Below are 24,816 nucleotides of genomic sequence, written 5' to 3'. Positions count from 1 at the left end.
GTGGTGCAATGAGAACTGTGTGTACAACAGACGCTGAATGTAAGGATGCAGGTGCAGCAGGTGGTGAAGGAAGTAAATGGCATTTTAGTCTTCATTGTGAGAAACTTTGAGTACAGGAGCTGGGATGTGTTGCTGCATTTATATAGGGCTTTGGTGAGCCCACACCTGGAGCATTGTGTGCAGTTTTGGCCTCCTTATCTGAAGAAGGATGTTCTGTCTATGGAGTGAGTGTAACAAAGGTTTACCAGATGAGTTCTTGCAGTGGCAGGACTAAAATGTATGAGAGACTGGATCAGTTAGGGCCATATTCGCTGGATTTTGAGGAATCATGGGAGATCTCTTAGAAACCCGTAAAATTCTCAGAGGACTAAATAGGCTAAAAGCAAGCAGGATGTTCATGATGACTGGGGAGTACAGAGCCAGGGTCACAGTTTAATAAAATGGAATTGGCCATTTAGGGTTGAAATAAGGAGAAATGTCTTCACCCAAAGAGTAGATAACCTGTAGAATTCTTTACCACAGAAAATGGTTGAGGTCAAAACATTAAACTGAGTGAGGTGTCTGCTGCTATTATAGCTGGTTGTTCTGAATTATAACATGGAAGCACCTTGGCCAAACTGAGCATCTCATTGATTTTGTCAAACTTTGATATTCATTTCATCACCACAACTGATTTGGCTTCAGGAGTTGCCTGAGAAGTACATTGATTGAAATGATGTAAGAGTTTCCCTAGCTGGATCTTTTTGAAAATAATGCTGATGAGATAAACAGATTTGTATTGTAATTCTTAATCATTAATATTTATAAAGTGGATACACTGGACACAAAATACAAGAGCATAAAACAATTAAGCAATTTCACCAAGTTATTAAATGACAGTTCCTTCATAACACAATAGAACCTGATGAGAGAATTCTGAGAATGTTCAGGTTATGCAGAGCATAAATTGTCAGAACATACTGCATTGCAAACATTCAATTCAAATTTTTGAAATGAAATAATTTTGAAATAGACTTAAAGTAAAATAATAGTGAAGAATTTAATGAGATTTTGCCTGATTCCAAACATCTCCTTGAATTGCTTGGCAACATTGGCTTGAAATCCAACACAACTACTCCGTCAATGAAGCAAAAAGCAAATTGAAAACCACAGTAAAAGGCTGCCTTCAGGATATGAGGAACAGGAGCATAAATGTTGAATTGAAAAACAGGGATAATAATCTCACCTTCAGTTTAGTTTTGAGTTTGAAATTTATCATTTGATATTTAATAATTTCTGAAAGGTTATGTAATGCCTTTATAGAAAGAAAAGAAAGCTGGCATTTATATAACACATCAACCACCCTCACGATGCCCCCCTAGTATACTACAGCCAATGATGATCTTTTTGAATTGAGTTGCTGGTGTAATGTGGGAAAGTGAAATATCCAGTTTATGTGCAGCAAAGTCCCACAAACAGTAATTAGATAAATCATCAGATAATCTGCTGTAAAGGATTAAATATTGGAAAACTGCCAACATAACACCTTTATTTAAAAAGAGAAAAAAATACAAGAAAATGTAACTATAGGCCAGTTAGCATTCCTGATTAAGGGCTTATGCCCGAAACATCGATTGTCCTGCTCCTCAGATGCTCCCTGACCTACTGTGCTTTTCCAGCACCACACTCACGACTCTGATCTCCAGCATCTGCAGTCCTCACTTTCTCCTAGTTAGCTTAATATCTATTACTGGAAAATATTAGTGTCTATTATAAATGATGTAATAGCAGAGCATTTAGAAATCTATAATATGAACAATTAGAGTCAGCTTGGCTTTATAAAAGGGAAATCATGCCTGACAAATGTATTAGAATTATTTTAAGAGATCACAAGCAAGTTAGGTGAAGAGGAGGCAGTAGATGTCATATATTCAATCTTCAGGAGCGGTTTGATAATGTCTAACCGAAACCCTGACCCAATACATTAGGCTACTTAGTAAGATAAGAGTCCATTGTTTTAGAGGTAGTATATCAGCATGGATAGAGGATTGGCTAACTAATAGAAGACAGACTTTGGGATAAGGTAAATGTTTTCAGGATGGCAGCCTGTAACTAGTGGAGTGCCACAAGGAGCAGTGCTGCTGCCACAGTTATTAAAAAAATATACATATATATTAATGATTTGAATAACAAAAGTGAATATAGTGAAGTTTGAGATTATCACAAATATAGTTGGGAAGGCTAGTGGTGAGGATGACACAAAGAGTCTATACAGGGATGTTATCAGTTAAAGTGTGTAGACAAAAGCTATATAGATGGAATGTAATGCAGGAAAATATGAGGTTATGTAGTTGAGCAGGAAGAATAGAGGTGTTGAACATTATTTAAATAGAGGGAGATTGCAGAAAGCTACAAAACAAAGGGATTTGAGACTCTTCATCCATGAATCATAAAAGCCTAACATTCAAGTAAAGCGAGTAATTGACAAAACAAATGGAACGTTAGCCTTTATTTCAAAGAAAATGGAGTATAAAAGCAAGAAGTTTTGGCTAAAATGGTACAAGACACTAATCAGACCATAGCCGAAAGATTGTGAACAGTTTTGGGTCCCTTATCTAAGAAGAGATAAAGAAGGCAGTAGAAGTAGCCCAGAGAAGGTTCACTGGACTGATCTTGGATCTATAGGATGTAATAATGCATTAAATTGTTCTGCTTCTGATTTGGTTATCAATTTTGCAACAATTCTATATCTGATGAAATGTTTTCTTCAGATTTGCTGACATTGTGTATTCTATTTGGACTATTTCTGATGCTAAATCTGGTAGGACTTACTGAATCTTTTTCCAGTCTCCTTCACATGTTGATTACATTTATTACAGTGAAAGTATTTTAACCTGTGTAACTTCAATTTTGCTTTAAATATGATACTCTGTCAGTTTTTCTTCTTGTATTCAGGAATTCTTTGAACTTACTAATGTCTTTGCAGCTTTTTCTTGATTTCTCAGTCTTTGTTAAGTCTGTATCACTCTTGAACCAAATCAACTTTTTCTAAATAATTTGGATTGACTGTTATTCTGTTGTGATTTATTATTTCTTGTAAAGCACTTGCACTTCTCAAAAAAATAGAGCTTTAAAATTCTGTACTGTAGCAATATTTTTCAAAAAATTTTGAAGAATTATTTTAAATAGAGTCATAGTGATGTACAGCATAGAAACAGACTCTTTGGTCCAACCCGTCCATGCCGACCAGGTATCCCAACCCAATCTAGTTCCACCTGCCAGCACCTGGCCCATATCCCTCCAAACCCTTCCTATTCATATGCCCGTCCAAATGACTCTTAAATGTTGCAATTGTACCAGCCTCCACCACTTCATCTGGCAGTTTATTCCATACATGTACCACCCTCTGTGTGAAAAAGTTGCCCCGTAGGTCTCTTTTATATCTTTCCCCTCTTACCCTAAACCTATGCCCTCTAGTTCTGGACTCCCCGGCCCCAGGGAAAAGACTTTGCCTACTTACCCTATCCATGCCCCTCATAATTTTGTAAACCTCTGTTGAATACTTTGTTCTGAAGAATAAGGAAGATCTTACTAGTTTTAGGGATCAGAATGGGGGAGTATCACATTTTCTGCTTGTCTTGAACAAAATTGAGGATTTGAACCTTTAATCTTCTGGGGATGATTCACACCTTATTTTCTCAACAAAATGGCGCTCTTTCCTGTATTTGAATATATTCTGGTTTTTAAGAAAGCTGTTTTTGCCTCAGAAACACTACTTTGGTTTAAATCTTTTTCTGACTTCAACTTACTGCTTTTGAATTGGCTTGGATCTCCCAATAGCTAGATAGCCATTGTAGCATCATGGACTGGAATTGAGTATCAGGACTCTGCAGAACCCCAAATTCCACAGCCTCCACACTCCTCTAACTGCTACTCTCCTTAAATCTCCTGTACCCGTGACCTCATACCCTTAGCCAACACAATTCCAACAGCCCAGGACTGACACTCCATCAGTCCATCTGGCCTAAGGATCAAGCATACCCCAAACTGTCCTAACAGAGTCACTTCTTAAGTCCCAACATTCAACCCATAGCTCTCTGCCCCCAACATGTTTTCCGCCAACCCTAACACACCCCAGAGAGCTCCAGTGAATGGCGACTTATTCTGAGAATGCCATGTGAATAAAATAGGGGTATAATTGGTAATCAAACAGCAAGTTTGATAAGATTCAGCAAGAATCCTTTCTGGCCTCATGGCAAGAGTGTGACCAACAAAGTCAACTCAACTTTAGCTAATAAAACCTTATAATTCAGCCTATGAAGTTTTCCATGGAGACATGTACAATATATTAGAAAGCATGGAGGGTGTTTCCATCCCCTGGACTACTGAAGCTAAATGTGATGATGGAGTCGGGAGTGCCTTGCTAAGTCACAGGATGTGGAGTTGGCATTCATCAACAAATGAGAGTTCTCCAGGTCAGTGATCAAGTTCTTGGGCTGTGAGGTTCAGGCAGTGGAAAAAATGGCAGATCCACAGGAAACTGAAGCCATCGTGACCTTTCCAATACTCCAGAATACTACAGAACTCAGTAGGGGGAGTCACAAATAAGGGAAATGTTAGTAGCTAAATGCTAAGTGATGTTAATCATGAAACCATAATGATTGTAAAATGATAGAACAAAGAGGCAGAAGGAGATACAGGACAATGGTTAAGTCCTGTACGGCTGATGAATAGCAAACATGGTGCCTGTTGACATCGATTAGCAGGTCATGAGGCCTGAGCAGTAAGGTTCCCAGAATGCTCTCTACTACCCATCTTTGTAAATATTGTATATCATTTAACAAAAATTCTTGGTTGTAAGAATCTGTTCTGGAATTATCTTTGAACATCATTACAACAGTCAAAATGCGCAAAACAAATCACTTGCTTTCTGAATCAAATTCATAGTTCTATTTTCTGCTCAAATTAACTGCATAATCATAAACATAAAGTTTGAAATCTTATAGGGGTCTGAGCAACATTAACTATAATAAGAAGTGTGGCAGAATCAGACAGCAGTGTTTAAGTTAATCCTGACGTTGAAAACAATTTGCACAACCTTTAATGCTGACAAATGCCATGGCAAGATACTCACTAGACAGCGGCAAGTTGCCAATTGACAGTGATTATTGCTTGGTAAACACCTTGTTAACAGTCCAACTTGCCCCATTCATATTGAGCCGTCCAGATGATCAAACTTGCCAAAGAATCTCAGAGTTGGGAAAACTCAGCAAGGAAACCAGAGTGAGAACCTATTGGATTGAAAACTCTGTTTGCTCCAAATGATCTTCATGTTGGAAACCAAGCCCCAAAATCTCAGTTCAAATCCTAAGGACACCCATCTTACATAGAACATAGAACATAGAAGAATACAGCGCAGTACAGGCCCTTCAGCCCTCGATGTTGCGCCGATCAAAGCCCACCTAACCTACACTAACCCACTATCCTCCATATACCTATCCAATGCCCGCTTAAATACCCATAAAGAGGGAGAGTCCACTACTGCTACTGGCAGGGCATTCCATGAACTTACGACTCGCTGAGTGAAGAACCTACCCCTAACATCAGTCCTATATCTACCCCCCCTTAATTTAAAGCTATGCCCCCTTGTAATAGCTGACTCCATACGTGGAAAAAGGTTCTCACTGTCAACCCTATCTAACCCCCTAATCATCTTGTACACCTCTATCAAATCACCCCTAAACCTTCTTTTCTCCAATGAAAACAACCCCAAGTGCCTCAGCCTTTCCTCATAGGATTTTCCTACCATACCAGGCAACATCCTGGTAAACTTCCTCTGCACCCGTTCCAGTGCCTCCACATCCTTCCTATAGTATGGCGACCAAAACTGCACACAATATTCCAGATGCGGCCGCACCAGAGTCTTATACAACTGCAGCATGACCTCAGGACTCCGGAACTCAATTCCTCTACCAATAAAAGCCAGTACGCCATATGCCTTCTTCACTGCACTATTTACCTGGGTGGCAACTTTCAGAGATCTGTGTACATGGACACCAAGATCCCTCTGCTCTTCCACACTACCAAGTAGTCTACCATTAGCACAGTAATCCATCTTTTTATTACTCTTACTTCTACGTACTATGCATCCATAGACATTGACATATCTCTAATCCACTCACAGGCTAGTTTTGCATGCCAATGCTACAGTTTGCACTAAATAGCAACAAACATTGTAATACTTTACCAAAGACTTGTGCTCAGGTACACACACCTACTTCTGGACCGGGGTCTTCACTTACTCTCATACAATCACTCACTCTGAGCCTGCCTGGATATTCATGTCATTTCTGTCTTGCCTTGCATTGCCTTTTTAAAATATATTATGGGAGATGAAAGTGTTACTGTTGGTGCAGGTGAAGAGTGAATGAGTAGTCAGTGCATAGGGGATACTGGATTAGTGGTGCTGGAAGAGCACAGCAGTTCAGGCAGCATCCAACGAGCAGCGAAATCGACGTTTCGGGCAAAAGCCCTTCATCAGTAATAAAGGCAGTGAGCCTGAAGCGTGGAGAGATAAACTAGAGGAGGGTGGGGGTGGGGACAGAGTAGCATAGAGTACAATGGGTGAGTGGGGGAGGGGATGAAGGTGATAGGTCAGGGAGGAGAGGGTGGAGTGGATAAGTGGAAAAGAAGATAGGCAGGTCGGACAAGTCCGGACAAGTCAAGGAGACAGTGCTGAGCTGAAAGTTTGAAACTAGGATAAGGTGGGGGAAGGGGAAATGAGGAAGCTGTTGAAGTCCACATTGATGCCCTGGGGTTGAAGTATTCTGAGGCGGAAGATGAGGCGTTCTTCCTCCAGGCGTCTGGTGGTGAGGGAGCGGCGGTGAAGGAGGCCCAGGACCTCCATATCCTCGGCAGAGTGGGAGGGGGAGTTGAAATGTTGGGCCACGGGGCGGTTTGATTGATTGGTGCGGGTGTCTCGGAGATGTTCCCTAAAGCGCTCTGCTAGGAGGCGCCCAGTCTCCCCAATGTAGAGGAGACCACATCGGGAGCAACGGATACAATAAATGATATTAGTGGATGTGCAGGTAAAACTTTGATGGATGTGGAAGGCTCCTTTAGGGCCTTGGTTAGAGGTGAGGGAGGAGGTGTGGGCACAGGTTTTACAGTTCCTGCGGTGGCAGGGGAAAGTACCAGAATGGGAGGGTGGGTCGTAGGGGGGTGTGGACCTGATAGGGGATGCAGGGTTACTGATGTCAGGGAATGGGGTGGGAAGAGCATGTGTGCAAGATGGGCAGAGCAGAGCACGAGCCTTGGTGGGAGGTGGGGACTGTTGCAGAGACAGACCGAGTGTGAGGCTTTGAAGAGAAGATGGTGGCATTTACACTGGTAAAGTGGAGAAGGATATTGACCTTCTTGCTACATTGCTGGGCATTCCTCCAAAAAGCTCAGAATACTTTAACCTTGGACCAAGGGTCAAAAAGCAGGAGAGTCGATGTTTTGAGCATAAACTCTTCATCAGGAATTACTCTCCTGCCCCTCGGATGATGCCTGACAGGCTGTGCTTTTCCAGTGCTACACTCTTCGACTCTGATCTCCAGCGTCTGCAGTGCTCACTTCCTCCCAGTTGATTTTAACCTTGGGGCAGGCTAGCACAGTCTGGTGTCATGGCCTCCACAGCTGGTTCTGGAGGAGGAAGAAATATTACTGGAATGTAATGCATTTTCGAGGTCTGAAAGTATTAGAACCCATTTCCTTCAGTTCTCCATTCCACATGCATTGACTGTTTTTTAAAACTTTCTCAATTGTCTTCATACCCGATGTTCTCCACTTTGGACTGGTGGTGCACTGTCAGCTTTGATTTTTTTGTCTAGCTTTCTTGCCAAAGTAACTGACAGAATCAATATTTGAATACAGACAAAAAGAATCCTGGAACCATTGATTTCCTTTTCTTCTTTCTCTCTAATCAATTTCACAATCGCCAAGTATAAAAGACTAACCAAATCATATACTGAAGACAATCATGCAGCAACATTTTCTAAGTCAGTAATATCTAAAGCAAGTATTAAATTCATACTGTTATGCAAAATTATTGAGTCTTTAAATTTCTGATCACATGAGAAACTAGGTCTGTTTAGATCCACTGCCTGTGATTTAAAAGCAATTATCTGTTCCTATTGAAGGTTAGCATTATCTCTCAGTGGGTGATGATGTTGTGAAGGACATAATTGGGAATAAAGAGATAAGTTTTCTGAGCTTTTCAGTGTAACACACATGATTTAGCCACAGAATAAACTAAATTTTTAGTATGCTGTACGTTTTATTGTGGTAATGCTTTCAAAGGAAAAAGTACACTTTGTCATATTTCCTTTCCACAGGACTCTGAAGGTAAAGTAATGGAACTAGTGGTTTAACTTGCAAGCAGTGATCACTAGATTATGGAAAAAGCCAAGCAGTGGAAAAATAAACTGAGACCATTGCTAAACCAGCAATGCAAACAGCTTCAGCCAATCTGAGCAAAAATAAGTTAACAAAGAATGTTTATCCATCATCCAGCCTTGTAAGTTGCTGTCTGTCTGAAACTTTTGAGTTAACGTAGACTGATCCAGAATAAAATGAGGCTACAATACTGAGAAATTATAGCAAGGTTGAATGAAGCTATTTATATGATGAGAGGCTTTCTACATATTTACAGAACTCAATCATATTTGCTTGAAGACTATGATTATAATTTGCAGATTTATATGTACTCCAACAGATTACCACAATAAAATGCACAATCAATAGCTTTTGGGACAATGCAAAAAACAACAAATCCTGTGCCAATCAGACAAACTTCTCATTTGCTACCCAAGGGGTTTTGTAAAACAAACACAGTATTGTTCCAGCATAGCTGTCATCTTAGTGATACAACTGAAAAATGGTGGATGGATAAAAATTCAAAGCCAAGCATCCAAAATTCCTGAAAGATTTGTTTTTGTCCACGTGCATATTCATTCATCAGGTGTTATCATTAGCTGTTCTTGCCTGAAGCTGTAGGTAGTTCAGGTATCCTAGCAATTCCTAGCACAACCTTTTACTTAACCTCTCTGGACTTGGTGAAGCTAAGTCTCCACAGACCAAGTAAGAGGACCAAATGCTTGTCATAGTGACACCTTGGTGAATGTAGCTAATAAGGCTATGTTGCTGTTAATCACTTCGCCAATTTCATTTCATAGTATCCCTACAGTGGGAAATCAGGCCATTCAGCCCATCGAGTCCACACAGACCCTTTGAAGAGCATTCCACCCAAATGCACACCCCTTGCCTATCCCTTTAACCCTGCATTTCCCATGGCTAATCCACCTAACCTGCACATCTTTGGACTGTGGGAGGTAACAGGAGCACCCAGATGAACCCCACACAGGCACAGGGAGCATGTTCAAGCTCCACATAGACAGTCGCCCAAGGGTGAGATTGAATCGGAGTCTCTGGTGCTGTGAGGCAGCAGTGTTAACCACGAACATAGAACATTCCAACGCACCATTCAGATCCATGGAAATAGGGCATGTTCCAGTTGAGGAGTAAAGGGTTAACTATACCTTTACTCAGGTAACAACTACTTAGCATGTGTATAAGCTGCTTTGTCATGATAAAGTCAGATCACATGAAATGGGTCATCAATATGTAGAAGTGTCCTCTTATACATCTCTTGCATATTATTAATACTTAATAAAGGTTGCTGATATTCATTGACCCTACCTTATATCAACAACTCAAATCTAATCTTGCTACAAATATTTTTTTAAGGAGTTTTGGTAATTTAAACTGATGCTATCTGATTAGTACATCAACTTAATGCAGAATACTGAACATTAGATGAACAAAGAGGGCAAAATTTGTTCATGGTATCCTGAAGGTGTGTAGACATCTCTTGAGGGACCTGATCTTTCTGTGTGCAATTTTTTCTTTAGTATGCATTTTTGCATTCTCCAGAGCCAGCCATTGGATAGCATTGTAACATTACAGGGACAGACAGTTCCAAAGTGTTGTAACATTTAAGTCCTACTGCTGATTGCTACATTTGACTGTTCCAAAATAATAGTTGCACTCAATGCTGCCTAGCAACAATGACAGGTTTGATGAAAAGTTTTCAAAAGGTTACTCAAAATAATGACAGGGGAATGTTCCTTACAGCCAGTTATTTGACAGATAAAGAGAGAAACAAACTCCAGTCAGGAAAGAACCGTTCACAGTTACTTCTGAAAGACCAGTGAACCATAGTGCGTCCGCACAGTGTGGACTCCATTTTGATGACTCCATGCTGTTAGCATGCAAGCAGAAGTCCATGGTGTTATTAGACAGCAAAGTGAGGAGTCAAGGCTCCAGGAAGTCCCAAGAGCTGTCAGGGCTCAGAAGAAGCATGTGTCACTAATAGTTCAGTGTATACTTTGTGTAACTGAACCAGATTAAAGTTCAGGAACAAATCTGAGGATAGTATTGCTGCTTGTGGCTTGTTATTTACAAAAAGCCAGGGCTGTTCCTGTGAAGAAGTGTTGCAGAACAGTTTCAGAGAATGCAAGGGAGTCAAATCACAGGAAAACACAAACATGAACTTCAGAGCGTGCGAAAACATTGTGGCCCTCCATGATAAAGTCAAAAGTGAAGAATTGTAATACATTTGAAGTGTTAATGAGATTCAGTGGTCCACCTGTTACTAACATCTAGGAGCTGGTGTTGGAGGGGATGAGGTTGTGGGGTGGGGTGGTGGGAGGATGGGGGTGAGGTGAGCAGGAAATTACTTACCACACATGTGCCTTACTATTGGGTTATTTTGTACAGGGTCTTCTATGGATACACCATTACCTAGCAAGCCTTGATGTCAATTTTATATATACACAGTTAGATATGAACAAACCATACAACTTAATTTGAGCAGTGGTGTGCAATATATTCACACTCTCAAATCAATGTTTTAAGTAAAGTTTTCCTGCATGTGCATGATGTTAATAATAAGTATTGCATTATAAACTACCACACACAATTCTATCCAGGAGATCCCAATTTGTGAGCACACTGGGAAATGTAAGTCTAGTTTGATACTTGCTTCTCATTTCTTTGCTCTTTCCTTTGTCTTTCTTGACTTGCTTGCCTTACTAAAACAGCAATTCCACTGCCACTTCAGGTGTACATCTGTACAGGGCAACCAATGCATCCAGAACTTTTTGTTTATTCAGTGTTTGATTATTCAATGCTGTCCTGTTAAGATCCACATCCAACTTCTAGTTTGCTTCTTCTCCTTGTAAGTGAGCAAGGAACTAAGCCATCCTTTATTTCTACACTGTTTGCAGCCTACTTGTGGCCATTGAGTCTTCCAATATCAACTCTACACTAACCTCCAAGTAAGGTCAGACGCCAATGTTTCCACACTGTAGGGAATCTAATCACATCAAAAAATCAAAAGCAGGACTGAACTAAATGAAGCCCAGATTCTTGATCAGTTTGGAGAACATTAACAACTGGACAATTCCACAAGTTAAATGCAAATATGAATCGTGATCACTTCCTGTCATTTGGTCAATGAGCTGAGCGCCCACCAACATAGAACATATCATGTTACCTTTCTACTTTGTAAATAGCAGGAGAGAATATTAGAAATTGCTTCGGATCTTGTAGTTCTGCATAGATCAGGAGATTGAAGGTTGAGGAAAGTAGGGTGTAAATGGCCAGGCAATCCAAAACCCTGTTAACTGAATCTATGCCTAAAGCTCAGGCAAGACTATAAGATGTAGAAATAAGCCACTTAGCCCATTGAATCTGTTCCACTATTCAATAAGATCATTGCTGATCTGATAATCCTCAATTCCACTTCTCTGGCTTTTCCCCATAACTTTTGATTCCCTTGCTGATTAAAAATCTGTCTATCTCAACCTTGAATATACTTGATGACCCACCCTCACCAGTCTTCTGCTTTAAAGAATTTGAGAGATTCACTATCCTCTGAGAGAAGAAATTCCTCTCCATCTCTGTCTTAAAGGCTGTTGATGGATAAGGAGTGGGCAGGGAAGGAAGAAGTCTTTGACTACACTCCATCAGGTCAGATAATATAATGAGGGCAGATGCTGTGAGGTTTAGAAAGCAGAATGAGCCATCATCCTCATTCCAATGCTAGGATTCCATCACAGTTGGTCCATGCTGTAGAGAACTGGAATGATATAGCCATTATCAAGACATTTAGGTGCATGCGTGTGGCAGCTTGAGTGTTACTGTTAGTTTTATCCTGGAAATGGAGAAGAGGAAAAGGATGACATTTCTGACTGAAGCAGGCCCAGAATTGTATGAAACATTCAAGAATTTGCTTGTCCCTGCGAAGCCAAAAGACATGCCCCTGTCAAACATTTTCTGTAAGATTGAGTAGTGCAACAGCCCCAAGCTGTTGGAGACTTCAAGACAGCTATCAGCTTGGAGTAAGGGATTAATTACCTAGTGAGGATATTGCAGAACTAATCATGGCTTTGTAAAACTTCCCATTTTTTGTAAACTTGGAAAGTTTCAAGATAAAATATTTTGGGACAAATCTGCATGCAGTTTAAACAGTGAGGAAATTCACAGTAAGTTATTAACTTTGCCAACGTTTACCTTTGTCATAGCTTTCCAAGCAGCATTGTCCATGAATACGTGACCGTAATTCAGTAAGATTTAAGGAAGTCGTGGAAATGAACAAATATTGTCCAGAAGTAAAGGTTTTGAATTTGGGGAAGGCCAATTTTAATATGATAAAACAGGATCTGGCCGAAGTGGACTGGGAGCAGCAATTTGAAGAAAATCTACATCACAGCTGTGGGAGCCTTTCAAAACAAAAGTGAAAATTTAGAGCCATCATATTCTTGTAAAGGTGAAGCTGGGCGAAAACAAATTCCAGATATCACGGAATGTACATGACTTGATAAGGAAAAACAGGGAAGATTATGGTAGATAGTGAGGCTCAGAACATTAGAAACTCTCGGAGCATTTAGTCAGTGTAGGGGATTACTTAAAAAAGAAATCAAAAAAGCAAAGAAAGAGAGAACATCAATAGATAAAATACATGAAAAAAGGCATTTTCTAAGAATATTAAAAGGGAGACCATTGTCAGAGAAAGAATCATAGAATCCATACGCAGTGTGGAAACAGGCCCTTTGGCCCAACTAACCTTCCAAAGAATAACCCACTCAGATGCATTCCTCTACCCTATGTTACCTGAACACTATAGACAATTTAGCATGTCTAATTTACTCAACCTGCACATATTTGGATTGTGGGAGGAAACCAGAGCAAACCCACACAGACCCACACAGGGAGAATATGCAAACAGTTAACCAAGGCTGGAATTGAACCCAGGTCCCTGGTGCTGTGAGGCAGCACTGCTAACCACTGAGCCACCAGAAACAGTAGAGCCCATTAGAGATCTAAGTGGCGATCTCTGGCTGAAGCCAGAAGACTTAGAGCTGATTTCAAATGAGTACTTTACATCTGTATTCATGATAGAAATCAGGGAAGCCGACTAGGATACAGTTGAACAAATTGAAATTGAAAGGAAGGAGTTATTAACAGTTTTAGTGGAGTTGAAATTGGATGCCCCAGGTCCAGGTGAAATGCGTCCCAGGGTGCTATGGGAGGCAAGGGAGGAGATTGCAAGGTGCCTGACATTAATTTCCAGACCTTCGCTGGAGACAGGAGAGGTTCCAGGTGACTAAAAACTAAAATCACCATTTTCTAGCAACTACAGAGCTGCTCTCTCATCAGAGAGAGATGATTGGTTTAACCTGAGGGTTGCCATGCCTCAAGCAAGGGAAGAGGTTGAGAAGAAGAGTCAGCCAATGAGGGAATTGAGACCACACTTTCACCAGGCATCCAGCCAACTGTGCTTGTACATCAAGAAGGATGTTAGGGATAAATCAGGGAACTGTACACCAGTGAGTCTAACATCGGTGTAGGAAAACTATTGAAAATATTCTGAGGGTCAGAATTAATTTCCACTTGGACAGACAAGGATTAATCAAGTGTAGTCAGCAGACCTTTGTCAGAGTAAGATCACATCTGACAGGTTTGATTGAGTTTTCTGAGAAGGTGACGAGGTGTGTTAATGAGGGTACTGCAGTTAATGTGATCTACATGGACTTCAGTAAGGCTTTTAATAAGGTCTCACATGGAAGACTGGTCAAGGAGGTAAAAGCCTATGGGATCCAGAGCAATTTGGATCCAAAATTGGCTTAGTGGTAGGAAGAAATGGGTGATGGTCAAAGGTTAACTTTGTGACTGGAAACCTGCATCCACTGAGGCCTTTGCTGTTTGTTGTGGACATTAATGATCTCTGGATGAATTGTTTCTTAGAAGGCATTACATTAAGGTTTAATTGCTGAAGACACATTTGCCACAGTCAACAAAAGAAATCCAGACAAAAAGATAGCTAAGACGGGAGTGGAGTGAGAGAAAGAGGAATGGAGTTGGACCGGCAAGTTAAGATGAAAGAACATCAACACAAGTGGTTGAAATAGATAATAGGGCAAGTAATATCTCGGTAGGGGATATGGCTAGTATCTTGGTATGCATATCCAGAGACCTTTGAAGGCTGCAGCATAGGTTTGCGGATATTATAAAGTAACAGTAAATCAGGCACTATGTGACAACTTGCCAAACATTGAGGAACTTTTCAGTAAATTGTTAGGCAGCCAGAGTTTTCAAGATTAGATCTGACAAATATCTATTTGCAATTTGGATTAGACGATGAGTAAAAGTCATAATCGACAATTCATACTCACATGGGTCCTTTTTTGTTTACTTGGTTTTTCTTCAGGCCCTGGAACTTTTAAGAGGCAAATGAACCAAGTTTTGCAATGAATTGGGGGATAATGTTTTATTTGGGTGCTATCTCCAAATTAGCAGACAGATGATGACAGGCTGAAGAAAATGCTCCAACATTTGGAAAAACATGCATTTTTAGCAAAGGCAATCAAATGTGAAATGTTTCAAAATTCCATTGAGTGTATGGATCACATTGAGGACAAACATGCTACCCAGGGTAAAATTCAGACAAAAAGAAATGTGCCTCAGAATATTTCTGAGACTTGAGACTTATTACAACATACTTATCAAATTTGCATCTCTTGAATAAAGTCCTGTGAAGGATGTTGTATTCTTTTGGACAAAGTAGAATGATGCAATATTCAAGTTGTTCAAAAGTAACTTGGAAAATAGTACAATGCTTGTACTTTAGATGTGCTCCAAAGAAAAACTATTCCTCTCCATTTGCAGAAGGTGCTGTAATCTGTCATGCTAGAAAATATTCAGGAATGACCAGCTGTATTTGCCTCATGCATCCTCAGTGTTAATGAGTGAAATTCTGCTCAGGGTATGAAGCATTGTCTCTGATTTATGGACTAAGAAGATTCATAGATAATTAAATACATGTAGCTTCACTGCTGAAAATTATCATGAAGTAACGATTCCTTTTTGCAAAGAGTGGCTCTGGTTCCCACTTTACCTACAAAGTGCAGAGATGGGTTTTGACTTTGCTCACAAATTAAATTAAATTAAGTCCAGATGATTGGTAGGTCATCATAACAATGGCTAGATTATCATTCTTTTCCAATGAAGTACACAGAGGTTTCTTCACATATATAGTTGACTTGCCAGTCACAGCAGATAACCTTGGTAGAACACCTTGTAGAAACATTGTATTGCCAAAGAGGATAGAATTATAGTGCAGATGATAGCTAAAACAGTTAATGGAAATCAGCCCTTTTTAAAATCTGTAAAAATGAGCTGTGTTAATAAATAATGTGTAACAGGGGAGCCAGATTTATAATATTAGAAAGATACAGATTACAGTTGCTATGTGATGCTTATGGTCAATACTGAGGGATAAGCTTGACATAGATCCCAGCAAGAAGCCATCTTTGGTGACCAAAATTAGATAAATGCTAAGTAAATGCAATGAAATGGTGATCTGTGTGCCAAGCTGTAGAAAAGAAGTTGTCAATGGTATACCTTTTCCACACTGTAAATGGCAAGGCATAGTGTGGCAGAGACTGCACATTGCTACTGTAGAATTTGAAATGGCATCAGCAATTCATTGTGACCAATAGTCATTTGAAGTGGGGTGACCTGTTTCCAATGAATTAAAAAAAAACTAGGAAAGCTTGACAGATTGAATGTAGTTTGATTGCTGCTGTAGTTTCCCAGAGGAAATAGTGTCTGACAGTGGATCTCAGTTTTGTTCAGAAAAGTTTTGAAATTTTATGGAAATGAGTGAGGTAAAACATAATCAGGTTCCACTCTATCATTCTGCTTCAAATAAAACAGCAGAATGCACAATACACATTGTTAAGCTGTTCTTGTTAAACAATGTTGGGATATCTGGTCAGCATGGACAGGTTGGACCGAAGGGTCTGTTTCCATGCTGTACATCTCTATGACTCTATGACTGTATAAATGCTAGATACAAAGTGGAAGAAATATCAGATGCCATTGAACCACAAACTGGTGAGTTTTTTGTTTATTTATTGTAACACATCTCATATTATAACTGGTGGAATGCTGGATGAATTGTTTCTTAGAAGGCATCTACATTAAGGTTTAATTGCTGAAGACACATTTGCCACAGTCAGCAAGAAAAATCCAGACAAAAAGATAGCCACGACGGGAGTAGAGTGAGAGAAAGAGGAATGGAGTTGGACTGGTAAGTTAAGATGAAAGAACATCAACACAAGTGGTTGAAATAGATAATAGGGCAAGTAATAAAACAAACATATATTTAGCCAAACTTTTCAGTGTTGGAAAGGTTAGATTTGGACATGTACACCATATTTTACCTTCAGAGATTCATGAAGAAGAAATGAGTTGGGAAGAGTCAAGTGAGCTCAATGAATAGAAAGTTGTGATAGAGTACTAATAGTTATTCCAATACAAGTTGTGAATGGAACCAACGTCAGAGTAATACCAATATGTCTGCCAATGACGGTTGGTCAAGGGCAAAATCTGATCTGGTTGGAGGAAATGTCCTTCTCAAATTCTGAAAGTTTAAGTCAAGAAAGAATTGATCAAGTTAGAATTGTAAATAAAAGGAAAAAGATCTAAATTGGATATAATTTTGAAGATTATGTAAAATATTCATTTAAGATGGAGGAGTGTAATAGCATCCTCTTGTGGCCATGTGTATATATGTATATAACAGAATAAACTGTTTTTTGTCTATTATGACATTCCGTGTTCTGTACAGTTTTTTTAGTCTAAGCTGGAAAATATACTTGAAAACATGGAATGTCTCTTACACCTGATGAGTGGAATTTTTTTTAGACTAAATGTTGAGGCGATTATAAAAATGGGAGAGACTTTTGACTGGGGCTGGGCCAGGTTTTCCTGTGTGATTATATTCTTCTCAGCCCTTTTACATATGTGTTTGTGGGTAAAACATCAAACGTTATGAACAGGAGGTTCTGAAACCTACCAGGACCTTCCATGCTCCAAGCTATTTAAATACACCCAGATAGTACTTCAATTTCTGCAACACAGCATCACCACTTAACTTCCACTCATTATATCCACCCACTCCTAGAGACCAGGCAAAAAGTGAGGTTCTCATGAAGGCTATCGATGTGAGAAAAGAGATTCTCTTTCCTAGCAATGGCAACAAGAAGCTATCCTGATTGTTGAAGACAGCCTAGACAGAGATGGTTGTGGATGCCAGCACTCTTGGGTGTCTCAAGTATATCTGTCTCCAATGCTGAATGAAGGACGAATGATTTACTGTGCTGTGCCAGGACATGTATCACTGTCTACTCAATGCCACATGCTACATTGTCTGAGTTTGCATTTTAAAGTTGCCACTTCAGAGGATATCATACAGGAGGCTGGATGCCAGGCACCTCCATCATTGCCTGATGCAATCAATGCCAGTCTCTTCATTGTAACTGCCAATACAGAACTACTGACACCACTGTGCTTCTACTTCTCACACATCTGCCAGGGTTCACACTAAAATCCTCAAAGGAACTGCAATACTCAATGGATTTTTACCATCAGGTCACTGACCTTTCATCATAAGTTGGAGAAACTATACATCGGATAGCTTTTTAACCAAAGGTTTGTGCATGGGATAGTGACATAATGACAAAGATGGCCTTTTGTATTGAGCTCCCTTTCGAGTTCTGCTCACCCACAGCAGAGTTCTTAATATAGCTTGAAAAGGAGGTAATTTCCAGATTCACCACTTGATCAGTAATCCAGCAGAAATCAAAGAAAACAAAGATCATACAGCTCAGGAACAGGTCCTTTGACTCTCCAAGCCTGCACAACTATATTTTGCCCTTCCATACTAAAACTATCTTCACTTACAGGATCTGAATGCCTCTATTCCCTTCCTATTCATGTATTTGTCCAGGTACTTCTTGAATGCTGCTATTACGTCTGCTTCCACCACCTCCTCTGGCAGCACATTCCAGAAACTCACTGTCCTTTGTGTGAAAAACATGCCTCGCACGTCTCTTTCAAACTTACCCCCTTGCACCTTGAACCTGTATCCCTTAGTAATTGACCTCTCTGCCCTGGGAAAAGCCTCATACTTTCCACTCTACCCATGCTATTCACAATCTTATAAACTTCCATCAGGTTGTCCTCGTGAAAAGAAACCCAGTCTATCCAACTTTTCTTCATAGTTAAAATCTCCTATACCAGGCAACATCCTGGTAAAACTTTTCAGTATCCTCTCCACAGAATCCATATCCTTCCGGTAGCATGATGACCAGAACTGTATGCAATGTTCCAAGTGTGGCCTAACTAAATGTTTATAAAGCTGTGTCATAACTTGTCTATCCTTATATTCAATGCCCCTTCTAATGAAGGCAAGCATGCCATAAGCCTTTTTTTACTACTTTATCTATCTGCGGTGCCACCTTCACTGATCTGTGGACCTGTACACCCAGATCCCTCTGCATATCAATATTCCTAAGGGTTCTGCAATTCACTGTATAATTTTCACCTATACTTGACCTTCCAAAATGCATCACTTCACATTTGTCCGGATTAAACCTAATCTGCCATTTTTCTGCCCATGCCTCCAACTGATCTTTCCTGCTGTCTGACAATCATCCTCACTATCCACAATCCTACTAATCATTGTATTGTCTGCAAATTTACTAATTAGACCAGCTCCAAATTATGTAAATCACAAACAGCAGAGGTCCCAACACTAATCCCTGTGGAACACTGCTGGTCACAGCCCTCCATTCCAAAAAAACATCCTTCCACCACTACCCTGTCTTCTATGACCAAGCCAGTTCTGTATCCATCTTGCCAGCTCATTCCTGATACCATGTGAATTTACCTTTTGTATCCGTCTGCCATGAGGGACCTTGTCAAAGGCTTTACTAAAATCCATGTAGACAACATCAATCACGTTTCGCTCATCAATCATCTTCGTATCTCCTCAAAAAACTCGATCAAGTTAGTGAGGCACGATCTCCCTCACACAAAATCAGGCTGTTTATCACTAATCAGTCCATCTGCTTCTAAATGCCTATAGATCTTGACCCTGAGAATCTTTTCCAATAATTTCCCAACCATTGATGCGAGACTTCCCTGGACTATCCTTGTTACTCTATTTAAATGAAGGGACAACATTAGCTACTCTCCAGGCCTTTAGGACCTCTGACCAAAGAGGGTACAAAGATGTCTATGGATGCTATAGCAATTTGCTCTCCTGCCTCCTCTAATGTTCTGGGACTTATCTATCTTAATATATTTTAAGATGCACAACACCTCTTTTTACTAGCAACTTGGCTTAGTAATTCGACACTCCCTTCCCTAAGATCGTCCTCCACCAATTCCTTCTCTTTGGTGAATACAGGCACAAAATATTTGTTTAAGATCTCACCTACCTCTTCTGGCTCTGCACATAGAATCAGTAGATCATTCTAGAACAAATAGCTTTTCTTCCATTCATTGCAATGCTGGGTGTTGTCAGAAGGGTAGGTGGCAGTGAAGTGTTGCAGGGGTGAGGGTATGTTGGTGGAGGAGGAATCAGGAAGGTCCTACAATGGCCAGTGATCAATTCTGCCAGATTCTTACTCAGTTGTTAACTTTATGAGAACTCCACAAATCTCCAAGGCCCTGAATGGAGAGTTGAGATTGTGTCATATAAAATTACTTCAGGTGCAAGTTTGAAATTGAGTGGGCTGACTTCCTCATTTTGATTGAATGGTTCCAGATCTGTAAAAGGAACATGCTTTTGCTAAAAAGAGCTTGAACATCCACATTGGTCTACACTCATGAATTCCAGCATACTAAGATCCTAGCAATGAGCTGTCACCACCTTCGCTATCATTTATTTCTGAATTAATTAAAATCGGATCATCAAAGACAAGGAATCCTTTGAAGTCTCCATCAAAGCCACACACAGAGGAATGCTGGAAACCAAATGGTGTTCCTTCTTACAGAGCCAGGAGATGAAAGACCAGCTGCACATTCAAACAGCCTCCAGGCAAAAGTGATCAGCGGTCTTGGTCATTAGATTAACCAAGAGTTCATTTGTTGCTGTTACTGCTCTTGATATTCTAGCTGCTGCTGATTTCTTATTTATCCTTCACTATCCTTTAAATTATTTTCATATCTTTTCACAGCTTCTTTCATGAAGGGAAGCTGCTTCCATATGTTTGATGATCCACGGCCAAACAGCTACATTGATCTCAGAAAAAGGAGGAATGATTGCCTGTCCCTGAGGAAGTGCTGGTGAACCACTACTCAAACTGCTGTAGTTGCGTCCACAGGTATTCCACAGTGCTGTCAGGGCATTCCATCTTTATGAGACAGCAGAAGTGAAGAATTGGCAATACAGTTCCAAGCCCCAGTAATGGGCAACCTGCAGGGGCCCTTACAGGTTGTGTTTCTCCGAAAGATCCTTCGATTTGGTATGGGTTGACGGTTTGGAAACTGATGATGAAGGAGATTTGGAGGACAGCTACAGTGCATCTTTTATGTGAAATACATTGTTAACAATGTGTGCTGTTGGTAGAGGAAGTGAATGTTGATTGAGGTGAATGCTCAAAGTGGCTGCTCCATCCTGGATGGTATTAAGCTGTCTGACTGCTGATAGACTGTACTCATCCACAAAGCTGAGGAGTATTCTCTCATACTCTTGATGTGCCTTGAAGTTCATGGGGGTGGTTTGGCAATTGGGACATCATCACAGAATCCCCCTTCCTCCAATCTGCTCTTGTGGCCACAGCTAATGCGTCACTGGTCCAGTTACATCTATGTTGTGATTCTGTTCGCCGAGCTGGGAATTTGTCTTGCAAACGTTTCGTCCCCTGTCTAGGTGACATCCTCAGTGCTTGGGAGCCTCCTGTGAAGCACTTCTGTGCTGTTTTCTCCGGTATTTATAGTGGCCTGTCTCTGCCGCTTCCGGTTGTCAGTTCGAGCTGTCCGCTGTAGTGGCCGGTATATTGGGTTACTAATATACCGGCCACTATACCGGCCACTACAGCGGACAGCTGGAACTGACAACCGGAAGCGGCAGAGACAGGCCACTATAAATGCCGGAGGAAACAGCACAGAAGCGCTTCACAGGAGGCTCCCAAGCACTGAGGATGTCACCTAGACAGGGGACGAAACGTTTGCAAGACAAATTCCCAGCTCGGCAAACAGAACCACAACAACGAGCACCCGAGCTACAAATCTTCTCACAAACTTTGAGTTACATCTATGTTCAATGACAACCCTCAGGGATGGAGCAGTGACAATGTCATTGAACCTGTCACAGGGAAATGGTTAGAGTTTCTCTAGTTGGTTATGTTCATTGCTCTGAACTTTGTGGTATGTTTGCTACTTTTTACTGATCAGCCCAAGTCTGAATATTGTCCACTTCTTGCTGCATATGGACATAGATTGCTTCAGATTGTAGGAAGTCATGAACATCCTCACTTCTGATCTCATGATGGAAGGAAAGTTAGTGATTAAGCAACTGAAGATCGTTGTGCCTAAGAGGCGATCTTGGAGATCTCCTGGGACTATGTTATGGCATTTAGAAGATTGTTTTCCAATCTCCAGAACCAAATTCCTTTTCACTGAGTTTGACACCGAGAGGAGAGATTTCCCCTGATTCACATTGAGTTCAACCTTGTATGGGCTCCGTTATACCATTCTCCATGCAATGCTGCGTTGATGTCCAGGGCAGTCACTCTCACCTCACCTCTTGAAATTAGGTCTTTTATCCCTTTGTGGACAAGGCTGGAAATGAGGTCAGAAGTCAAGTGTCCCTGGTGGAACCCAAATGAATATCCATGTGTAGGTTTTCCTGCTGCATTACAGCACTGCTGAGGACTCAAACCATCACTTTGCTGATGATTGAGTCTGATGATGGAACAATACTGACTGGGCTGGATTTGTCCTACTGTTTGTGCACAGGCTATGCCTGGATAACTTTCCCTATTGTCAGTTAGGTGCCAATCTTGCAGGTGTACTGGACCAACTTGGCCGAAGCACAGCTAGTTGTGAAGATGTTTCCGTACTATTCAAGTGGTCAGGTCCAATTGCCTTTATATTCATGTCATGTGGATTGAATACAACTAGCTGAAGATGGATGACTATGATCATTGGGAATCTCAGGATGAAACTGAAATCGATCTCCCACTTTTCACTTCTGGCTGGAAATGATTACAAATGTTTCAACCTTGTCTTTTCTCCTGACATGCTGGGCTTTCCTGGCTTAAAAGACAGGAAGTATGTGGAGAATCCTCCTTTGGTTATTTGTTCATGATCAGATATAGCAGGACTACTGACTGTTCTGATTTATTGGTTATCTTTCTATTGCATGCTGCTTTGACTGTTTAGCGTGCATGCTATAGACAATAGACAATAGGTGCAGAAGCAGGCCCTTCGGCCCTTCGAGCCAGCACCACCATTCATTATGATCATGGCTGGTCATCCACAATCAGTATCCTGCCAGCATGGTGGCTCAGTGGTTAGCACTGCTGCCTCTCAGCACCAGAGTCCCAACCATGGGCGACTATCCGTGTGGAGTTTGCACATTCTCCCCGTGGCTGGCTGGGTTTCCTCTGGGTACTCCGGTTTCCATGTCCATAGTTGTTTGGTGTAGTCGTCAGAGGGGGGTGGGTTACTCTTCAGAGGGCCGGTGAGGACTTGTTGGGCTGAAGGGCATGTTTCCACACTATAGGGAATCTAATCTAATCTATCCTGTTCCTGCCTTATCCCCATAACCCTTGATTCCACTCTCTTTAAGAGCTCTATCCATCTCTTTCTTGAAAGTATCCAGAGACGTGGCCTCCACTGCCTTGGGGCAGAACATTCCATATATCCACCACTCTCTGGGTGAAGAAGTTTCTCCTCAACTCTGTTCTAAATGACCTACCTGGAATTTTCAACTGTGTCCTCTGGTTCTGGACTCACCCATCAGCAGAAACATGCTTCCTGCCTCCAGAGTGTCCAATCCTTTAATAATGTTATACGTCTCAATCAGATTCCCTCTCATCCTTTAAACTCAAGTGTATACAAGCCCAGTCGCTCCAATCTTTCAACATATGATAGTCCCGCCATTCTGGGAATTGACCTCATGAACCTACGCTGCACTCCCTCAATAGCCAAAATGTCCTTCCTCAAATTTGGAGACCAAAACTGCACACAATACTCCATATGTAGTCTCAGGGCCCTGTACAGCTGCAAAAGGATCTCTTTGCTCCTATATTCAATTCTTCTTGTTATGAAGGCCAGCATGCCATTAGCTTTCATTGACTGATGTACAAGAACACCTAGATCTCGTTATACTTCCCCTTTACCTAATTTGACTTCATTTAGATAGTAATCTGCCTTACTGTTCTTGCCACCAAAGTGGACAACCACACATTTATCCACATTAAACTGCATCTGCCATGCATCCGTCCACTCACCAAGCCTGTCCAAGTCACTGTGAATTCTCATAACATCCTCCTCACATTTCACCCTGCCACCCAGCTTTGTGTCATCAGCAAATTTGCTTATATTACTTTTAATGCCTTCATCTATATCATTAATATATATTGTAAACAGCTGCAGTCCCAGCACCGAACCTTGCGTTCCCCATTGGTCACCGCCTGCCATTCTGAAAGGGACTCGTTTATCACTACTCTTTGCTTCCTGTCAGCCAACCAATTTTCAATCCAAGTCAGTATTTTGCCCCAAGTCAGTATGTTGTTCTATGTTCTAAGTTCTGCAGGTTTCCATCTCATTTTTGGATATGCAAGACTTATGGAACATTTTGCCCCATTCATAAAAATGTTACCATTGTTAATAGGTTTCTAGATTTCACAGCCTGGAGTTTCTGACTGGGCAACGTGTCAGGATTTCTATTATGAGAGTTGGACTGATTGGTGCATACCAGAGAATTAACATGTGGGCGGCATGGTGGCTCAGTGGTTAACACTGCTGCCTCAGGGTCTCAGCCTTGGGCGACTGTCTGTGTGGAGTTTGCACATTTTCTCCGTGTCTTCGTGGGTTTCCCCCAGGTGCTCCGGTTTCCTCCCACTGTCCAAAGATGTGCAGGTCAGGTGAATTGGTCTTGCTAAATTGCCCATAGTGTTTGATGCATTAGTCAGAGGGAAATGGGGCTGGGTGGGTTACTCTTCGAAGGGCCTGTTTCCACACGGGAGGGAATCTAATCTATTTGACCAGAAATAGGTAATTTCTGCAACAAGCCCTGGAAGCAGTGTCAGTAAGGAATAAACTGCTGAAACAAATGCAACTGGTAGATGAAGGTGGGGCTGAAGGTGATAGGTCAGAGAAAAGGGTGTAGGAATGGAAGTGGACAGGTAGGACAGTTCAAGAGGGCGG

Source organism: Chiloscyllium punctatum, chromosome 1 (genome assembly GCF_047496795.1).
Source record: "Chiloscyllium punctatum isolate Juve2018m chromosome 1, sChiPun1.3, whole genome shotgun sequence".
In the NCBI taxonomy this organism is placed as follows: Eukaryota; Metazoa; Chordata; class Chondrichthyes; order Orectolobiformes; family Hemiscylliidae; genus Chiloscyllium; species Chiloscyllium punctatum.
This window is presented reverse-complemented; position numbering follows the sequence as displayed.